Source organism: Schistocerca piceifrons, chromosome 5, assembly GCF_021461385.2.
Source record: "Schistocerca piceifrons isolate TAMUIC-IGC-003096 chromosome 5, iqSchPice1.1, whole genome shotgun sequence".
In the NCBI taxonomy this organism is placed as follows: Eukaryota; Metazoa; Arthropoda; class Insecta; order Orthoptera; family Acrididae; genus Schistocerca; species Schistocerca piceifrons.
This window is the reverse complement of record NC_060142.1, coordinates 631,629,886-631,649,368: the sequence shown is the minus strand read 5'-3', so window position 1 is coordinate 631,649,368 and position 19,483 is coordinate 631,629,886.

The following is a 19,483-nucleotide window of genomic DNA, read 5'->3' as shown; positions in this document are numbered from 1 at the left end:
AATGGGGGCCAATTATCCTTCGTCCCATAATGCCGCATCATACATTAACACGCCAAGTTCAGTGATGTTCCACTTTTCGCAGCCATCGTGGATTTTCCGTTGCCCAATAGTGCATATTATGCTTGTTTACGTTACCGCTGTTGGTGAATGACGCTTCGTCGCTTAATAGAAACCGTGTATAAAATCTGTCATCGTCTCGTAATTTCTCTTGTGCCCAGCGGCAGAACTGTACACGACGTTCAGAGTCGTTGCCATGCAATTCCTGGCGCATAGAAATATGGTACGGGTGCAATCGATGTTGATGTAGCATTCTCAACACCAACGTTTTTGAGTTTCCCGATTCTCGCGCAATTCGTCTGCTACTGATGTGCGGATTAGCCGCGACAGCAGCTAAAACACCTACTTGGGTATCATCATTTGTTCCAGGTCGTAGTTGACGTTACACATGTGGCTGTACACTTCCTGCTTTCTTAAATAACGTAACTATCCGGTGAAAGGTCCGGACACTTGGATGATGTCGTCCAGGATACCGAGCAGCATACATAGCACACGCCCGTTGGGAATTTTGATCACAATAGCCATACATCAACACGATGCCGACCTTTTCCGCAATTGGTAAACGGTCCATTATAACACGGGTACTGTATCACGAAGCAAATACCGTCCGCACTGGCGGAATGTTACGTTATACCATATACGTTTGTGATTATTACAGCGCCATCTATCTGGTATCCCACTTGAAGCTAGACGAGTTTCGCTCTTTATAGTTTCTTCGTTTGATGCTTATTTCGTGAGATATTTTGCCCGGCCACTATCAATGGACCACCCTGTAGAGGTAAGGAACATAGAAACACTAGCGAATTCTGACACTGAGATTAAACGCCGTACAGCGTGGGATCGTGCACTTGAGGCGCTGAAAAGGCAATCGGGACAGCGGCAGGACTCCACAAAAAGAAGAACTGAGGCCATGAGCGTGGGGAACACTACAGTACCAGGAGCAGAGGAATGAAGATAGAACGTCACAGGACGCTTCTAGTGTGGGCGAAAACTAAAGGGAACACTTGAAACCGCACTGGGCAAAAAACGGAACGCCAGCGGGCACATGGGAGTACTGGACTGCAAAAAGAAACGCCGGCGCTCGGCTCGGCGTACAAGAATATTTCACGCAGATGCGTACCGAAGACGGAACACCTGCAGCCGCACGGGACCCATAACGGAACCCCAGCGCGCAGACAGGCAAACCGGACCGAAGACGCTACTGCTAGCGGCAGTTAACGGCATACGGAACGCCTGGCACGGACGATACAGAGAGAAGATCATAGGTGTAAATAATGGACTCTTTCCACGTGATCGGTAGGCTCAGGTAGCACCTGAAGATGATAACGAGTCATGTTGTCGAAATATTGCGCAGGAACGACGCTAATATCCGGCAGAATACCCGACACTTCAAGATGTCAACAGATGGTCGGGAAATTCTGAAGAGTTACTTTTATTGTAATGTTGCTGGTGTGCGCTCCCTTGTACGAATATTGCGATGTTTCTTTTCTCATTATATGCGTAGTATTGCTTCTTGTCAGATGTTGTGTTGTATAAGTATTTCTTAATATGAGTACTATTTTCCTTTAACCGCATTCCATATTTTAAGGATTTTTGCCCTCTTATTTTTACCCAGAGCTTCAGATGGCTCTGAGCACTATGGGACTTAACTTCTGAGGTCATCAGTCCCCTAGAACTTAGAAGTACTTAAACCTAACTGACCTAAGGACATTACACACATCCATGCCCGAGGCAGGATTCGAACCTGCGACCGTAGAGGTCGTGCGGTGCCAGACTGTAGCGCCTAGAACGGCTCGGCCACCCCGGCCGGCTCCAGAGCTTCAGCTGAGAGCTAACATCTCAAAGATGTTCAAGCTCACATGCGGTTCCCCTTCATCGAAATGTCTTTTCTCAAACTCGTCTAGGGGTTGAACCGCACGTGTCGCATTACACTCCCTAAATTAGACACTTGTGACCCTTTGGTTAAATTGTCTGGCTGATGGCAAGTTTGCGAAGTACTAAGTTAATGTAACATATAATAACAGTAATAATAATATCGGGACCTAAATTAATGACCCATAAATGATGTAGGCCACACAGTTGCCATTTAGTTACAATAATGTTTTTTCAGAAAGCAAAATAATTGCGAAAGTGGTCGTGTTTAGAGTTACTTTTGCACTCGAGCGCATATCCATTTGGCACAGTTCGATCATTCATAATTTCATCGTGAAATACAAGTTATCTATGCGAAAAGTTAGAGTTCACACCAGGCGCGCGGCTGCTCACCGCCGGAGACTAAGACCAGCGATACCACACAACGCGAAATTTTCTAAGTAGCTTCACTTCATAGCTGCCTTAAGACTGACTGTCCGCTTTCGCGTCTCAATCCGAACTGTACCCTTTGCTGTCTCCAGCCGAACTGTCCGCTTTCTCGTCTGCACCAGCACTGTCCCACTGCCCGTCCCTAGCCGCGTTTCCCGCGCGCCGAATATCCTCGCTCAACTGACTGATGCAGTTCCCTTTCCTGAAGTCGTCCATCTGATTGGCTACAGCTTATTCTGCATTATTTTACATTCTAACATATTTAAATAATCAAAGCTTAACCACCTTCACGTTCTAAATAAAGTAACAATAATATCCATTCCATAATAAACGTTAAATTCTTTTACATAAAACCAATACCATTTCCTTCTTAGCTTTGAATAACACGGCCATTAGCCGTGCACAACAGTGCTTTCTCATAAATAAATAAAGGACGAAAGTAACTATTATGCACTAACTTTACAACAGATGTTCTATTACCTAATGATTCAATAAGGTGTCTTGCTGTCATCGTTCAGTGTGTTTTATGTGGAGGAAATGATAATCTGAAGCTTAATTGTAAATGCTGATTATTTAAATTTACTATATCTTTTAAACGAATAAAGCTACAGAGTTGTTATTTACAACATTTGTAATTTTAATGATGAGCTTCTAAATGAAATGTCGATCGTTAAGATCGATCGTTGCGTTCAGATTTTAGCATTCAGGTCTTTGTTACAAAAGTTGTGAATTTCACCTTAACAGTAAATCCTAAACTATTATAGATATGATCAATATTCAATTTTTATTCGGATCACTATGAAAAGTTATGAAGGATGGTAGATTAAAATGACTACCCGCCAGGGTAGCCGAGAGCGTTGACGCGCTGCTTCCTGGTCTCGGGTAGGCGCGCCGGCCGCGGATCGACCAACGACGAGGGTCAGTGTGCTGGCCAGCCTGGATGTCGTTTTTAGGCGGTTTTCCACATCACGCTAGGTGAATTCTGGGCTGTTCCCCACGCTCCGCCTCAGTTACACGACTTGCAGACAGACGTTCCCACTATTCCATGAATTACTCGTACACTAGACACAGACAGTTGGGGTATACACATTCCGTCCATGGGGGGGGGGGGGGGGGGACAAGGTGGCGACAGGAAGGGCATTCGGCCACCCCTTACAATTAACACGCCAAATCCGGTTAACAATAACAGCAGACCCCACCAGTCAGGATAAATGCTTAGAAAAAGAGACATAGATTAAAATTACTGTGGCTTCATTCCCTGCATTACTACAGAATTTAATAGTTTCCATAAATGTTTCCCTTTATGACCTATCTTAGGTCCACTGTATTTAAGACTGCTATGTCTCCTTGGCCACAAACGGCATCCACTGGTTTCCCTATGACGTAGGTTCTCGTCTGTCTCACTCGTACACTACAGCATTTAGGCCCTAATGGGCAATAGACGTCTGTGAGTTCCCCATCTCGAGATGAATCTGCACCCTTTGTGGCACATGGTCCTGGACGACTTGGTTCGTTTCACAATTACTGAAGGCTGACTCTTTCGACCATATGCTTAAATGAGAGCGAAATGTTCGTTAACTCACGCTGCTACTCCATATTACACATTCTGTAGATTTCGCCTTCTTTATCTGTATTATCTTTAGATGGTAAGTTTGACTGCTCTTTACTCAGCCTGCTTTGGTAAGGAGGTTTGGCGCTGTCCTCTTGAAGTAAGTGTACTTTAAATCTCTTTGATCTTTTCTGTTAGTTATGAATTTTGTCAATTCCTTCCTGATCGTAGAAAGATCTAGTCTGGAGATATTTGAAAAATAATCTTATCCTACATATTTTCCCCTATAAAGTATCGTGTGCCGTACTTTCTCTGCTAGGTGGACGTCTACTGATCCAACTGCACTTATTTTTTAATTTCTTTTCTTAAAAAGTGAGTTTATTGTCTTAGATTATTGTAAGAGGTAAAATCTTTTGGTATTTGTCCAATTTCAGTACACATAAATTCTCCAAAAGCTCCTATAACGTTCTCCACTGAGATATTCCCTGTTCTGGCATTGAACTAACCCAGTGCAATAATATGATCAGTAGCACTATATTCATTCAGAGTCTTCTGTATTTCTTCATAGATGTTCTGACAGTAAGTATTCTTTCACTTATGTATGTGAAATTTTGGATCTCTCTTTCGCACTTCTTATGCAGAAGTAGTGCTGCGTCTTTGCTTGGTTTTACATTCTGTTGAGCTCAACTATAGAACATAATATAAACTCCTACATATTTTAAACTCCCATTTTCATTATCGTTTCTGTGATTGCTGCAGCATCGATATTCATGTCTTTTACTATACTTGTTAGTTCTACCTCTTTTTGCGAATTACAATTACATTTCGGATTTCTACATTGACGTACCCCTCCGTTCATTTTCGTTTGTCCTTTTTCACAGCTTAATCATTTACCGCTGAGGGTATCCTTTCTTCGAGGGACCTTGTGGAGTAATAGGTGTAGTGTATATTTTTTGGGTTTTGAATAACAGACAACCGCTCAACCCCCTTTCTAGGAGGGCGAAGATTATCTCCCTTAGCCGATTTATCTGATTATTTATATCTTCTATGAAACTTGCCATTCAGCCCGTCCTGATGGCAACACAACGTACACTCTATGCTGTGCCTACACGTCATACGATTCACGTTTTCTTGGGCGTGAGAGTCGGGTTTGTTAGCAGAACTGCCTTGAAGTTAACAAGATCCGGTTCCAATTTGATATGAAATTTTTCAGTTTTAATGCTGAACAAGAATCGGCGTACTAAGTAGACTCCACGATCCTTTGCCAAACTTTGAGCATTGGAGTAGAAAAGTAAAGTGAGACACCCTCAGTTATCGAAACCAAATATTGTTCGAGTCGAAAAAAATAAGAATGTGACATTGGAGACTGTAGAAAAGACTAATAAAGGTGACTGACGGAAGTAAGTGGGAGTAACTTCGGACTTAGCTGAGGGTTCAAGTGGTTGTCACCCACACGCTTCCACGAAGAGAGCCCCCAAGAGGGACTCCACTTTGTGTGTCATCTCACCAACACATCAAGCTGAGCTTACCACAAGCACTGCTACCGCCAGCGTAGCTCAGTGGATCACTGAAGCACACAGACCTCCCAACCATGTTCGGGTGGTAGCCCATGGGACGTATTACTGTTATTATTACTGGCGAATATCCACTTTGGAGAACGATAAACAGGTGATTTTCAATCTTTCGTAGGGTTCTTCTTATTTTCCAAATATTTCTTCATTTTCTCCCCAAATGCCTTCTTTCCTTCTCTCTTCACTCCACTTTGGCCGGTATGGCTTTGGCTAGATCTCTGGAATAAACTTCCGTTTATCAGTTTTGCTTCTGACTGTATCCCTGTCTGATGTATTAGTTACGTCAATTTGTGCTTTTGTCAAATCCTTCTTAACTTCAGTTACTCAAGGTAGTGATGCTTCAATGAATGTCACATTGTCCAATAGACGCTTAGTTAGTCTGTTCCCAGGTAATCTGTATAGATGTCCATTTCGTCTCTCTGTGTTATCAGTTTTGATGGCTGATACGCGTACTTTTTCTGTTGTCTCGATGGTTTGCAGTCTGTATCCAAGTTATGTGTATCGTGGTCCCAGAATTTTTCTAATAATGTTTCTCTCTACTTTCTTAATTTATTGTAAATGTAGTTTTTGATTCAATGAGAGTGTTTCGCTTGCATATGTGACTGTCGGTTTGATTACTCTGTTGTAGTGTCTGACTTTAGAGCCTTTTGACAGGTATTTTTTTGATCTACAGCTCTGAAACAAGTCTGGATGCTTACTTGATTTTCTGCAACTGGTTTCTTGGTGCTATTTTTTCAAGTCATGTTGGTTCAATAATCTCACTGAGATACTCAAAGTGTTTGACTCTGTTGATTTCACCATAATTTATTGTAAGTTTCAGAATATCTAACTTGGAACACATGAATTCGGCCTTCTCAAAGGTGATTAACAGGTGAACCTTCTCTGCACATTTTTTGAGAACCTCGATTTGTTTTACTGCTGTTTTTTCACTGTCGGTTAGAATCGCCAAGTCATCTACAAACGCTAAGTATGGAACGTTCAATTTTTCTCGGCCTCTTCCTAGTTCGAGTGGCTTCCAAAAGTTCTGTTTTCTTAGTTCCATTTCACATTCTTTCATTACTTTGTTTAAAGCTATGTTGAATAATAGTTGCGAAATCCCATCTGCTTGGCTTACTCCCGTTTTAACTAAAAATGGTTCCGAAATTTCATCTATAATTTTTTATTTCGTTTCTGACAGTGTTTATTCGATCAGTTTTCGAGTTTTAGTAACTAGTCCGTGTTCTTCTAGAATACTGCATAGAAATTGTCTGTCTGTAGTATCGTATGCTTTTTAAAAATCAACAAATGCACCGACTATTGGTTTCGACCTGATTGTTTTAATTTTTAAGATAGTTTTGAGATTAAAGGTCTATTCTGCGCATAATCTATTAGGTCGAAAGGCTGCTTCGTACTCTGAAATTGATTATTTTAGATGTTCTTGTGTTTTCGTCAGAAGACACGCGGATAACATTTTATAAGTGACCAGCAAAAGTGAAATTCCTCTGTAATTGTTTACATCTGATTCCTCTCCAATTTTCTGCACTGGATGAATTAGTGCTCATTTCCTATCCTCTGGAATTTTTTATGTCTGCCAAATTTCTTGGATGAAGTGAGTGATCTCTTTTAAGGAATTGGGACCAAGTAGTTCAGCTACAATTCTATCTTCTTCCGATTAATTATAATTTTTGAGCTGTTTAATGTGACTACAAATTTCTTCTCGAGTTGGTGGTTGTGACGTTTAATTCGTGTATTCTGGTTGTAATCTGGGGAATCTCATACTTGATTGTAAGCGGTTTCTCAGTTGTCAGAAATATTTGGCCAATTTTTGGCAATTTTCCTTGTTAGTTAATGTCAATTTGCCATTTTGTTTTCTGAAACAGAGGTTTCGTGGAATGTATCCTTTGATTTGATTTGCAAACGATTTGTAAAAGTCTTGTGCTCTGTGGTTCCTAAAGTATTCTTCAATTATGTTTAGTTTTTCATTAAGATATTTTGTTTTAGTTTGTCTAAGTATTTTAGCTGTTTGTTTTCGGACTTCGAAAAATTTCTCTTGTGTGGTTTCTGATTTATCTCAATTGTTGTTGAAGAAGGCTCATTGTCTCTCTTCTATTGTATTATGACAATTTGAATTCCAGCATGCGTGCTTGAAGTTTTTTTCTTTAATAGGATCTGTTCTCTTCCTTTCTGTATAATTTTGGTTTGGAAATTCCTCCAATTGTTTGTAGGTTGTATTTCCCAGTCTTCTGTAAATTTTTATTCTTGGATATTTTCAAGTAAAATTTGTTAATTAGTGGTGTTCTTCTTCAGCATTTCTTTTTGGTGTGAATTTGATTTTTACTGTGGTAAAATAGTGGTCAGAATCAATATTTGCCCCTCTACGGACTTGAATGCCGTGTATTTATTTTTGGAAATCATAGAATATCGCAACATGGTCTCTTTCAAATTCACCTAGCTGAAGGATCCGGTATCGCGACGTGTTTTGCTTCTTGGGGCTCTTTCAAAGAGAAGCTGACATGATTTTTAGATAGTTTTGTTGCCACAAGTCTATGAGAGCCTGACGCAATACTTGCTCGTGAATTTGTGTGCAGTATAATTGCCCACCCTTTTTTTGTATTTCCTCTTTTTGCCAATTTGTGAGTTGAAATCACCGAGAAGAAACTTTACGTCCGGAATTTCGGACATTTCAATTTCAAGATTTCCACAAAATTTTCTGTCTGCACAAATGCTATTTTGTTGTCAATATTAGTAGGTGCGTGAACAATAGTAACGGTACATGTATTGTTGGTGTGCTTAATTCACATGGTCTTTAGTCTGTTGTTGATTTTATTTACATTTGTGACAGAGACAAAGATGTAATATTCACAATAAAGGCCATACCAAAAATGCACCTCGTTTGCTTTTGCTTTTAAAGATACGGTAGTTGTTTCTGAATAGGGGAATCTAGTCCCTTGAAGTGCATGGACTTGAATTTTCTGTCTACTGAGTTCTGTAGTAGGATTCTGTAACTTGTCAGTCTGAATAAGTGCTTGGATGTTAAAAGTGCCATTGTATGTTTGAGATTTTCGTTTTATATTTTTTATTGTTTTTTTTTTACTTTAGGGTGCAAAAACTAACTGGGGTCGTACACTCCCAAGTCAGAACTATAGAACACAAACACAGAGAGGAGTTAAGCGACTATACGTCAGTCCCAACGGACAGAATAGAAGACAGCTAAAACAGGCACTTGGAAAAAGGGCTAAAAAGAACTACGTACAGAAATGGAGATACAAAACTAAAAATTAAATGGCCTGCACCATATTGCTTCGGCGGATAGAAAGTAAAACGCAGTCGACAGCCCGCGCGTCATTCGCTAAAACGGCTGATAAATCAGACGGCAAACCGATTTTCTCTGTCGCACGAGCCCAAGCTCCGCAGAATCCGATAACTTAGTTGTCGCCACAGCGAGAGTGGATTGACCACCTGGGATAATGTTAGTATTACGATTATTATTATTATCGTTTTACGTTATTCGGCGCACTCATTATCACTGACGGCGTGCCGAATTTAAGCCGTCTACTGTACTGTTCATCCAGTTACGCGGAGTTTGCGGCGTGTGAAGAGGGCAGGACGCTCCATCTTCCTTGAGGTCTGGGCATTGCTGCGCTGGGGAGAGGAGGGCTGTGTCTTCTGGCTCAGTGGTGGAAGGATCTCTGGATCTGGTATGGGCAGCGGACGAGTGGGCCGTGCTGTGTGCCTCTGCCTGTGGTCGGGCACGCGATCAGTTCCTGGCTTGGACAGTGTGTTCGGCCCACTGCTTACGACTTGCTACGGTGGTCTATAGAGTATCCGATACTAGACGTCATTTGCGCTACGCTGCTTTATAATTCATTATGCCTTTTTTTTTAATTCTGGGTTTCTGCTGTTCCTTAAGAATCATTTCTGGCGCCAGTTAATTTCGTCGCCACCTCAAGTGTTCCTTAACTTAAAATTTGGCATACGTTATTCAGTACCAACCACTCCAAGATAGTTCATGTTTCGTTTATACGTTTTTATGAACTCAGGTTTAAAGTGTTTACGTTTATAAATTATTAAAAATTCTTATCCATTGTTTGCCTTGTAAATAACGTTGTCTAATGGTTCACCAGATACGCTTGGTTACAATCGAAACAATCTTCCAATCCTCGTCCTAACTAATTGACCAGTTGAATACTGGCATTTATTTTTGGTAATCGTAGGTTCGTTAGAATTATTTTTTACTACTTTAAACCACTTCAACATAACTATTTGTTTCTCTGCATCTGATCCTTCTCGAAAACTCCTTCATTTCATGCGAATGAGCTCCCTTCCTTTCATATGATCGTTTGACTGCAGTTGCTTTTGTTTTGCCGGCCAGTGTGGCCGAGCGGTTCTAGGCGCTTCAGTCTGGAACCGCATGACCGCTACGGTCCCAGGTTCGAGTCCTGCCACGGGAATGGATGTGTGTGATGTCCCTAGGTTAGTTAGGTTTAAGTAGTTTTAAGTTCTAGGCGACTGGTGACCTCAGATGTTAAGTCCCATAGTGCTCAGAGCCATTTGAACCACTTCTTTTTGTTTTTCTTTCTGCGTTTTGAAAACCTTTGAATTTCTAGACAGCTGATCTCAGTTTGTCTTTCTTCAGCAAAGTCTCCTGTATAATCTGCATTTCTCCTAAGTCTTCTTTGTTTTGCCTCCCAGCCCATTTTCCTTGTCTGGTTTGCTGTTCTGGAAGAATGTGTGGATCTTCTTTCTTAATACGTCTTACATCATTTCCTCTAGATGTTCATAATGATTCCATCCGTTATTTTATGGAAGGATAAGTACATTTCCTCATTTGTCCTCAACTGCCAATTGCCTTTTTTATTTTTGATTGGACATAATATGTCTTACAAGACTCTCCTTTAAAAAATCTTTTGGAATTCTTCTCATGGCAGCGTGCAGAAAGATAAAAGAAGTGCTTCCAATCTGTAGAGGACTTACGGTTTTACATCTGTCTTAGTTTCTTCATCCTTACTCTTATTATTTTACTATTGTTGTTGTTCACCTGATAACTATACAAAAATCGGATCCAGTCGGGGCTGCGTAAACTGGACAGTAACGTCTAGCTTTCGCATCTCTCGCTCTGAATCAGTCGCACATAATATGAGGGAAACAGTCAATATTTCTTCCTTTTGTGCATTAACTTTACATGGCACTACACATGCACGCTGAAAATTATATGTGTAAATCGGATACTTAATATTTACTGAATTAACAGAAAAAAGAAATATATAGCACGACCTGACCGAAAGGGGTCTACTGACAGGACGCGTCCTGACGCATCGAGGAATCATTAGTTTGATAATGAGGCGGAAATGTGGGGAGCATATCGAGCACATAGCGACGAAGGTCTGGCTGCAGTAAGCATGTTGAAAACGACGTAGTTTGCAGTAGTTATGCAGAAGGAAAGGCCCTTGTACGGGCAGAACAGCCCTGATGACCTCGCAGTGGGGCTCCCGAAAACTCCTCCAACAATAGTGAAGGTGGAGAGTTGCTCAAAACAGCAACAAATCATTAGAAAGAGGTGTATGTCAATGACACCTCAAGAAAGACATTGCTGCGAGTGGTATGAAGTATGAGCATAGACCCCAGCAAGTTGAAAAACAAATGTGGAAATTATCACGACTGTGACACAAAAATTAATCGACATAGGAAGGATATAACTGAAATTTTGTAGTTGTTGTTTTGACAAAAGGTGGTAAATAATATGAACTTGATCGCTGTCACAGTTTGTATTATTTGTACAAGTTCTTAAAATAGATATCGTGTGTTTCGTTTAACTGCCTCCACTGTAATACAGTGTCATAATAAAACTGATTAGCTGATGACACAATCTAAAAAACAAAGTATTACCACTGCTTAGTTTCAAAATGTTATACATTAATTACGACACTAGTCAGGAGTGGAATAATGTATACGTTACTGTAAACATTTTCTGTGCTTCTACGTCGCGGTAGTAAGTCAACAGTAAAACGAAGCAAATGTAGATTTACGTGACAGTATTTTATAAGTCAATTAAGAATTATTACGTTAGTACGTAGCCCTCGTATATATTGTTGTTCTGGAGTTAATCCACGTTGTCCTCTTCAAATGACCCATAAACGGGATCAAAAGCGAAGTTTTAAAATATGCAAGAGCTCAGTACGACTGGGTCTCATTATAGGAGTCAGGAAAATCATGTCCAAGCATGCTACACACTTCAAAGACTATTTATTACCTCTATACGTAACACAGCAGAATCTCATGAAAGACTTCTATTGTGAGAATTAACTGCAATAGAACTCAGAATATTAATGTCATAAACATGTAATCACATTTATAAGGTGTCTGACAAGAATCTGGACACTCTTTAGCACCATTTCGTTCAGAAACGTGGAGGGATTATCTGTACTCTACTTATTTTCTAGGAAAGGTAAAATTAAATTTTTTAGAAAATGAAAACAGGTTACAATTTAAAATACGAGCATTGTCGTATAGCATGCCATCGGCAGCAGAGCTAACATATCGATAGTGTATCGAGGGAACCAGTCCATCGAGATCTTGTCCAACAGTTTTGAAAACAGCGTTATAACTTCAATATATTACTGTACTAAATGTTAATTTTCCTAGAATCAGCCTACGTAAAGGGTCTGTCAAGAAGATTCACCCGATTTCGGAAGACTATATCTTCTACAACAGTAGTGATAAAACGTGGGGCAAATGTTAACCTAGGCATAAGACAACAAAGTTTTTATTTTCGAAAGATCCAAGCGACCTTACAAGTATACATCTTCTACATGCATGCGCGAGAAACCTCAGGGTACTTTTGCAATTACGTTTAGGATAGAAGTTTACACTTCCGGTTCGTAAATGTTCAGTGTGTCCTACACCGGAATCACGAGTAACATACAGAAGACAGTCGGACTCGCCTCATATTTTTGCTGGTGTGTTTGACGCTACTGCTTCCACTGCTGTTGTTATGCGTCTTTACAAATCACCCACAGCTCTTGCAAGAGAAGGCAGGTGGACAGAGTCTCGTACAAACCAGAGAAAAACCACATACCGTCCGATCGAGCGGCCTTGAAAATCATTGATGGTTTGTAGGCGCCTTCCGCCCCATCCATAACTGGGGCTCGGTTTGTAGGCGCCTTCCGACCCATCCATAACTGGGGCTCCTCACCGTTGAGAAGTGATCTTTGACGCACTTACCGATGTAGTGATACTTCGTCCAGTTGAAGAATGAAATTTTCGCTACGTTCTCGGTTCTGGATGAAAATCGGACCGCACAGTTGTAGATGAATCTAATCTGTCGAAAGAGAGAACGCACATGGGCTTTCGTTGCTGCGTTATAACCACTTCGATTGGACGTACGTTTCGCAATGGTCGAGCGAGCCGGGATGTTAGCTTCAGCAGGGAGACGCTCGGCTCCCATCACGACCGAAAACTTATAACTGGCGCGAAGGTAAGCTTCCAGTTTCGGTGCACAAGTTAAAGGCATTCAATAATTGCGCAGGTCGCACCTGTGTTTAAGAAGGGTAGTGGGAGTAGTTCATCGAACTAAAGACCTATATCATTGAAATCTGTTTGCAGTAGGGTTTTGGAGCATATATTGTATTCAAACATTATGAATCACCTCGAAGGGAACGATCTATTGATACGTAATCAGCATGGTTTCAGAAAACATCGTTCTTGTGCAACGCAGCTAGCTCTTCATTCGCACGAAGTAATGGCCGCTATCGACAGGGGATCCCAAGTTGATTCCGTGTTTCTAGATTTCCGGAAAGCTTTTGACACCGTTACTCACAAGCGACTGCGGGCCTATGAGGTATCGTCTCAGTTGTGCGACTGGATTCGTGATTTCTTGTCAGGAAGGTCGCAGTTCGCAGTAATAGACGGCAAATCATCGAGTAAAACTGAAGTGATATCAGGTGTTCCCCGGGGAAGCGTCCTGGGACCTCTGCTGTTCCTGATATATCTAAATGACCTGGGTGACAGTCTGAGCAGTTCTCTTAGGTTGTTCGCAGATGATGCTGTAATTTACCGTCTAGTAAGGTCATCCGAAGACCAGTGTCAGTTGCAAAGCGATTTAGAGAAGATTGCTGTATGGTGTGGCAGGTGACAGTTGACGCTAAATAACGAATAGTGTGAGGTGATCCACATGAGTTCCAAAAGAAATCCGTTGGAATTCGATTACTCAATAAATAGTACAATTCTCAAGGCTGTCAATTCAACTAAGTACCTGGGTGTTAAAATTACGAATAACTTCAGTTGGAAAGACCACATAGATAATATTGTGGGGGAAGGCGAGCCAAAGGTTGCGTTTCATTGGCAGGACACTTAGAAGATGCAACAAGTCTACTAAAGAGACAGCTTACACTAAACTCGTTCGTCCTCTGTTAGAATATTGCTGCGCGGTGTGGGATCCTTACCAGGTGGGATTGATGGAGGACATCGAAAGGGTGCAAATAAGGGCAGCTCGTTTTGTATTATCACGTAATAGGGGAGAGAGTGTGGCAGATATGATACGCGAGTTAGGATGGAAGTCACTAAAGCAAAGACGTTTTTCGTCGCGGCGAGATCTATTTACGAAATTTCAGTCACCAACTTTCTCTTCCGAATGCGAAAATATTTTGTTGAGCTCAACCTACATAGGTAGGAATGATCATCAATATAAAATAAGAGAAATCAGAGCTCGAACAGAAAGGTTTAGGTGTTCGTTTTTCCCGCGCGCTGTTCAGGAGTGGAATGGTAGAGAGATAGTATGATTGTGGTTCGATAAACCCTCTGCCAAGCATTTAAATGTGAATTGCAGATTAATCATGTAATGTAGATGTAGAAAGTTGTCTTCACTCAGAAGAAAGTTTACTGATATTGGATAAATGTTTCTCAAAGCCCATTATTTTCACAAAGGGTCAGTCGCCTGATGATTATTATGCACAGTACAAGAATACAGTAGCATTTGCGGTAGTAAAATGCTTTTCCCTGTCAAATCGATGGGGACAGTAGCCGAGAACTTCACGTGTTATCCTACATTTACTCTGTAAGAGAACACAGAAAGCTTTTAATTAATAGACTAGTAACGTTCTGTGCATTATTTGTGGAAAAGAGCTCATAGCTCCGAGTATACTGCATAGAAGGCGTCTCGTTAGAGCGGTGCTGCTGGGAAAAGAGCGAAGAAACCACACCTAGTATGACAGCCCCTGTCCGTCAGCAATACAGCGCGCTGTTCTTACAACTGAAGTGTGGCATACATGCATTTGCAGTGGAGCGAGCGCCCAGTAAGTACGAAACTAATCACCAGGCTGACGCTTCGCACACGTCAGGAAGGGGAGCAAAACGTAGCTAACCGAGGCCGATCGCGCTGGCGAACCGTGCCTCGTAACTTTGGAGAGCGTTCAGCCCGCTGGCAAACTGCGCACGCATATACCATCGTGGCCCAACTCTGAGAGTTAAGGACCGGTGCTGGCCACATAACTCTGCGCTCGGACTGCAGACCACGCATAGATAACTCGCCGGTCCAAGAGACGCGATTTCTCTCTGAACACCGCCTCCTCATGTTATCCTTTACTGCGTTCAGTTCTATGGCTAGCTTTTTAACATAGTGTCGGTATTTCATTTCTAAAGCCGAAAAAGTCTTTTTCATCCACGATACGCCTACATCGATCATTAATCATTTGTCTTTCTTAGGTCTCCACAAGTTCGATCATTTCTTGGAACAGTAGTCATACGGTCACGTTCTTCGTGAACTTTTGTCTTAATCTTTCGTTTTCTAGCGTTTCTCATAAGAATTATTTCAAACTTCTTACATTCTCCTGTTCCTGTATTTTATTACTCATTTACACTAATAATATAATTTCAACGTTGATCACTAAATACCTTCTTTCGTCAATCACTTCTTTCTGTTCAAACGGCAGTGTGTTTTCCCTCTCAATCACATTACATATGGCTTTGTCCTTCGCGATACTACAAAGACCTGCTATAAACTGTCAATACATTCATTACTTTGTTCTCGTTCGTTTTCCACTTAGAAACACGAAGCTAATCCTCTGCTTCTTCGATTCCATGCAATCCAATAAGACGTCGTCTGTTTTGAATTCTGTTCTACGTGAGTTGGCACCTTCTACTCACAAGAATGTTCCATTATATTCAAAAAATTAGAAAACCGAACATTATTCACCGCGATACATTCCAAGGCTGAAAGTGTAGAGGTGCTGTATCGCTACTCTCACTTATATAGCCAATGTGGTGTTGTGTTCAAAGCCATGTGTTCAAAGACATAAGTCCTCAGGAACAAGAATAAGATGCAGATACCACGATTCCGTATTATTAGACGGACTTCTAACACGTTACATTTGTTTAGGCACGAAAGATACTTTCATGAACATAACTGTGGTGCATTCAGTCTACCGAGCCGGAGCTAATTTGGTGTGATCTACTCCACCACTTAGCGCACAAGAAATGCTCTTAATAGGAATATTAAATCTGAAGCTGGGAACCCAGGCCCTGACAGGTGAGGAAATCCTAACCACGCCAACTGTTAGACATCAGAAGAATAGATAGCGTCCGTGTACCTCAACTATGTCAATGAATAATAGGGGAACTCTACTTCTGGACATACAACAGTCAAGTCTCTGTACAAAAGCATTTAGTACTCAGATTAACACACACATTTGTGTTCAGCAAGTGGAAATGGTTAACTTGGGGAAGTACTACACAAAGTAGAAAGGTCCTGTGGAAAAATAAACAGAAGGAATATATTGATTAATGTTATTAGCAACTTAATACCTAAAATCAACTAAGAGAATTTCTGTTGACATAACTATCAAAATCTAAACTGTATACCGTGATAATATAAACTAAACTACAGTAGTTGAGCAATAATTCTTATCTGCCCGATCACTTCCTCAAATTTAAACTTCAAGATCATACATGAATTACGTGGCTGACGTGGGCGCAAGGGAATGTGAGTGATTACTAAAATCTAATGCAGACCCCAAATGAGACCACACTGGTGACTTCAATATTTAACGCCTGAGCAGTGTGTTATTTAGCTTTCGCAAAATGCAGCGATAATCTCTACCACTGTCGGCTGTTGCGCGCGTCGCGCCTGATCTGCTGACCTGACAAAACTATACTGACCTCTGACAGAATTCAACGGTCTAAGACTTCCCTGTCTTTCTGCGAAGGGGAAAACTGTATGCGTCCCTGGCTAAGACAAATGGCTTTGGACACTCGCCCATGCTGGACGATGTTCGAAATGATCCCGTTAAAAATTCTCACGATGATGTTAATTATAAAAGTTTTTCCTCCTGTCTTCCACTATTTATATATACGAGAAATCCTGCCCAAATTCGACTTGCACAGAGCTTCTTGAATCAACGAAGTGTTTAGAGAAAAATACCTCTCTCGGCGTCGACACAGAGAATTAAGTGCTGCGTGCAACACGACACCTCCAGACAGAGAGTGACCTCAGCTATCCCTATGTAATTTACCATTGTTGCCAGTTGTTGCTACTGCAGGTCTGCATACTTCCACGACTGGTGCTGACCAATTGCCGTGCTTGTTACTGTCCATCGCTGCTTACTCTACCAATAAGACTCCTGCTTATGCTAACTTCTTCCAGACCGACCAGCGTCCGAGATTCCCTTTTTGTGTTTAAAGTTCCACGAGACCAGGTGCTCAGCACATGAAGCACACGCATTGTCCACCGTAGCAACACGGGATTTTACCTTTGACACTGAATTTTGTTCTTTCCTATGACACGAATCCAAGGGCCGCATCCACTGTCCAGTAATTTGCCTCCCTGCTGTGCGGATTGCTCTGTTATGGCCTGCTAAGTGTATTTTCCTTTCACACTTCTGAGTGTTCAACTGGCAAACCTCTTTCACTTCAGTTCCACGTTCAAGCTAAGTTACAAACTATCCATGTTTGCATCGCAGTGCATAAAATTAGTTAGATCAAATTTCTTATGTCTCATTTGCAAAATAAATCATGTAGTTCGTCTAATACGAAAATGTGTAGAAGATTCTATTGGAAGATTTAAAATTATCCACGTCTTTTAATGTATCCGTTACCATCGTTTCTTTCCATGTTACGTGACTTCGAATTACCTGCAGTTTACTTAAAGGAATGCATTAATGAATACTCTACAGACAGACATAGCCAATATCATACACTTTTTATTGTTCCATACGCCAGTCCGTAAAAACGGAACCCCTTATAGGATAGTTTGTTGTCCGTCTGTCCGTCTGTCTGTCTATCTGTCTGTCCAAGTGTTGAAAACCATATTTCTCATAAATGAGTGGATATCACATATTAAGAACTACATTTCCTTCCAATTTTAAGTAAGTAAAACTTTTAGTCAGTGAATTGAAAACATATTGCCATTTATGTCACATATTTTTTATCTTGTCAGTACTAATATCGATAACAGGCGAAAATCGTCGAATTTCTCGATTCCCAGGATGAATAAACTATCTGCATGCATAAATATAATAAAGTTTGGACAGAACCATCACGGTGAAAATTCTATTCGCACTTACCCGCACTTTTTGTTCGTTAGCAACCTTTGTAGTCAGTAAACGACAGTCTTCTCGAGAAGTTGGTATTACCTAAGATTGCTAGTAAAATGTTCTTGTAATTTGTGCCCCTAACACACCACTCTCTCTCTCTCTCTCTCTCTCTCTCTCTCTCGCTCACACATACACAAACACACACACACACACACACACGCATACACACCGGTATGTGCATATAAAATTCTTTGCAGCAACCCCCTTTCTCGCAGACTTCTCTACCGGTGGGAGGCAGGCTGGCTGCCTGTGTAGTTGTGTAGTCCTGCTACCGGAGTTAGCCTATTGCTGAGACAGCTTGCTGCCACAGCCTAGTCCGCGTAGCGGCGGGGTTAATTTCTTCACGTTGCGCTGCCTTGGTCCCCTGCATAACCGAGGTTGGGGCATTTGGCATGCCTACCACTTTTCTTAGGTTGCTGGGTAGTATAACATCTTGATTTTAAGGCGTTCACTTAATTTTGTCTTCAGTCAATCGCATTCAATGCATCCCTAAAAGCTTTCTGCAAATAATGAAAAACGGTAATAACATACATTTGAAAAAAAAAAAGATAGATTTTCTTAGTCCCGTTGATTTCACATAATATGCCTCAAACTTTGAATAAAGTTGTTAAACTTCGTTATTGAGATAGAAATTTCAGACTACCTTACTGGCTAAGTTACTATTCAAACAATAAAACTGACAAAAGAAGTAATAAACCACAAAATACGTGTTTCTGTTTGTTTTGTTTTGGGCTTAACACATGAATTAAAAATTGTACTTCAAAGTTACTGAAAACATGCGACATGTTTTCTGTGTCCTTTACTCTTTTGTAAACAGTTATGGAGAGTTACTCCACTCTTTTAAAAGTGTCAGTGAATATAGCTGAATACTGATTTCTAGGTCCTTATCACCAATTTTTAATGTGATCTATATCTGTCAAACAAACGAACAATCAAATTTACATCAAACTAAATAAAAAAACTTTTGCAGTGTTTCAAACGATTATGGTATCAGGAGAGCACAGCAGTATAGCATTGCTCATTCTGAAGCTTCTGCTCTTTTTTGTGATTATGTGTCTGTCATCATACATCTTGCATGTCTTATAAGCTTTCACTAACACTGTCCACAATGGCAAGACATACTGTATCAGATATAATCTGTATACTGAGCTTCTTTTATCTAACTTACATCTCTGATTCCTCTCCAAATTAAAATCTGATCGTTAACCAAATATTGAATTGGAGAAGAAGTTTCTGCGTTCTTCATTCCCCCTTATGTAGAGACTTTTTCTGCTCTTGTTGAATTTGCAGTTTATTTACTATTGTACTAAACCTTCCAGATACACCATTATCTTTTCTTTTTTTATGTATAAATACGTTTCCTCTTACTTGAACAGAGGAATCACCCATTGGTATTGAGGAAGGTTTTTCATTATCTGCAGCACCTGACTGATACCGTAGAC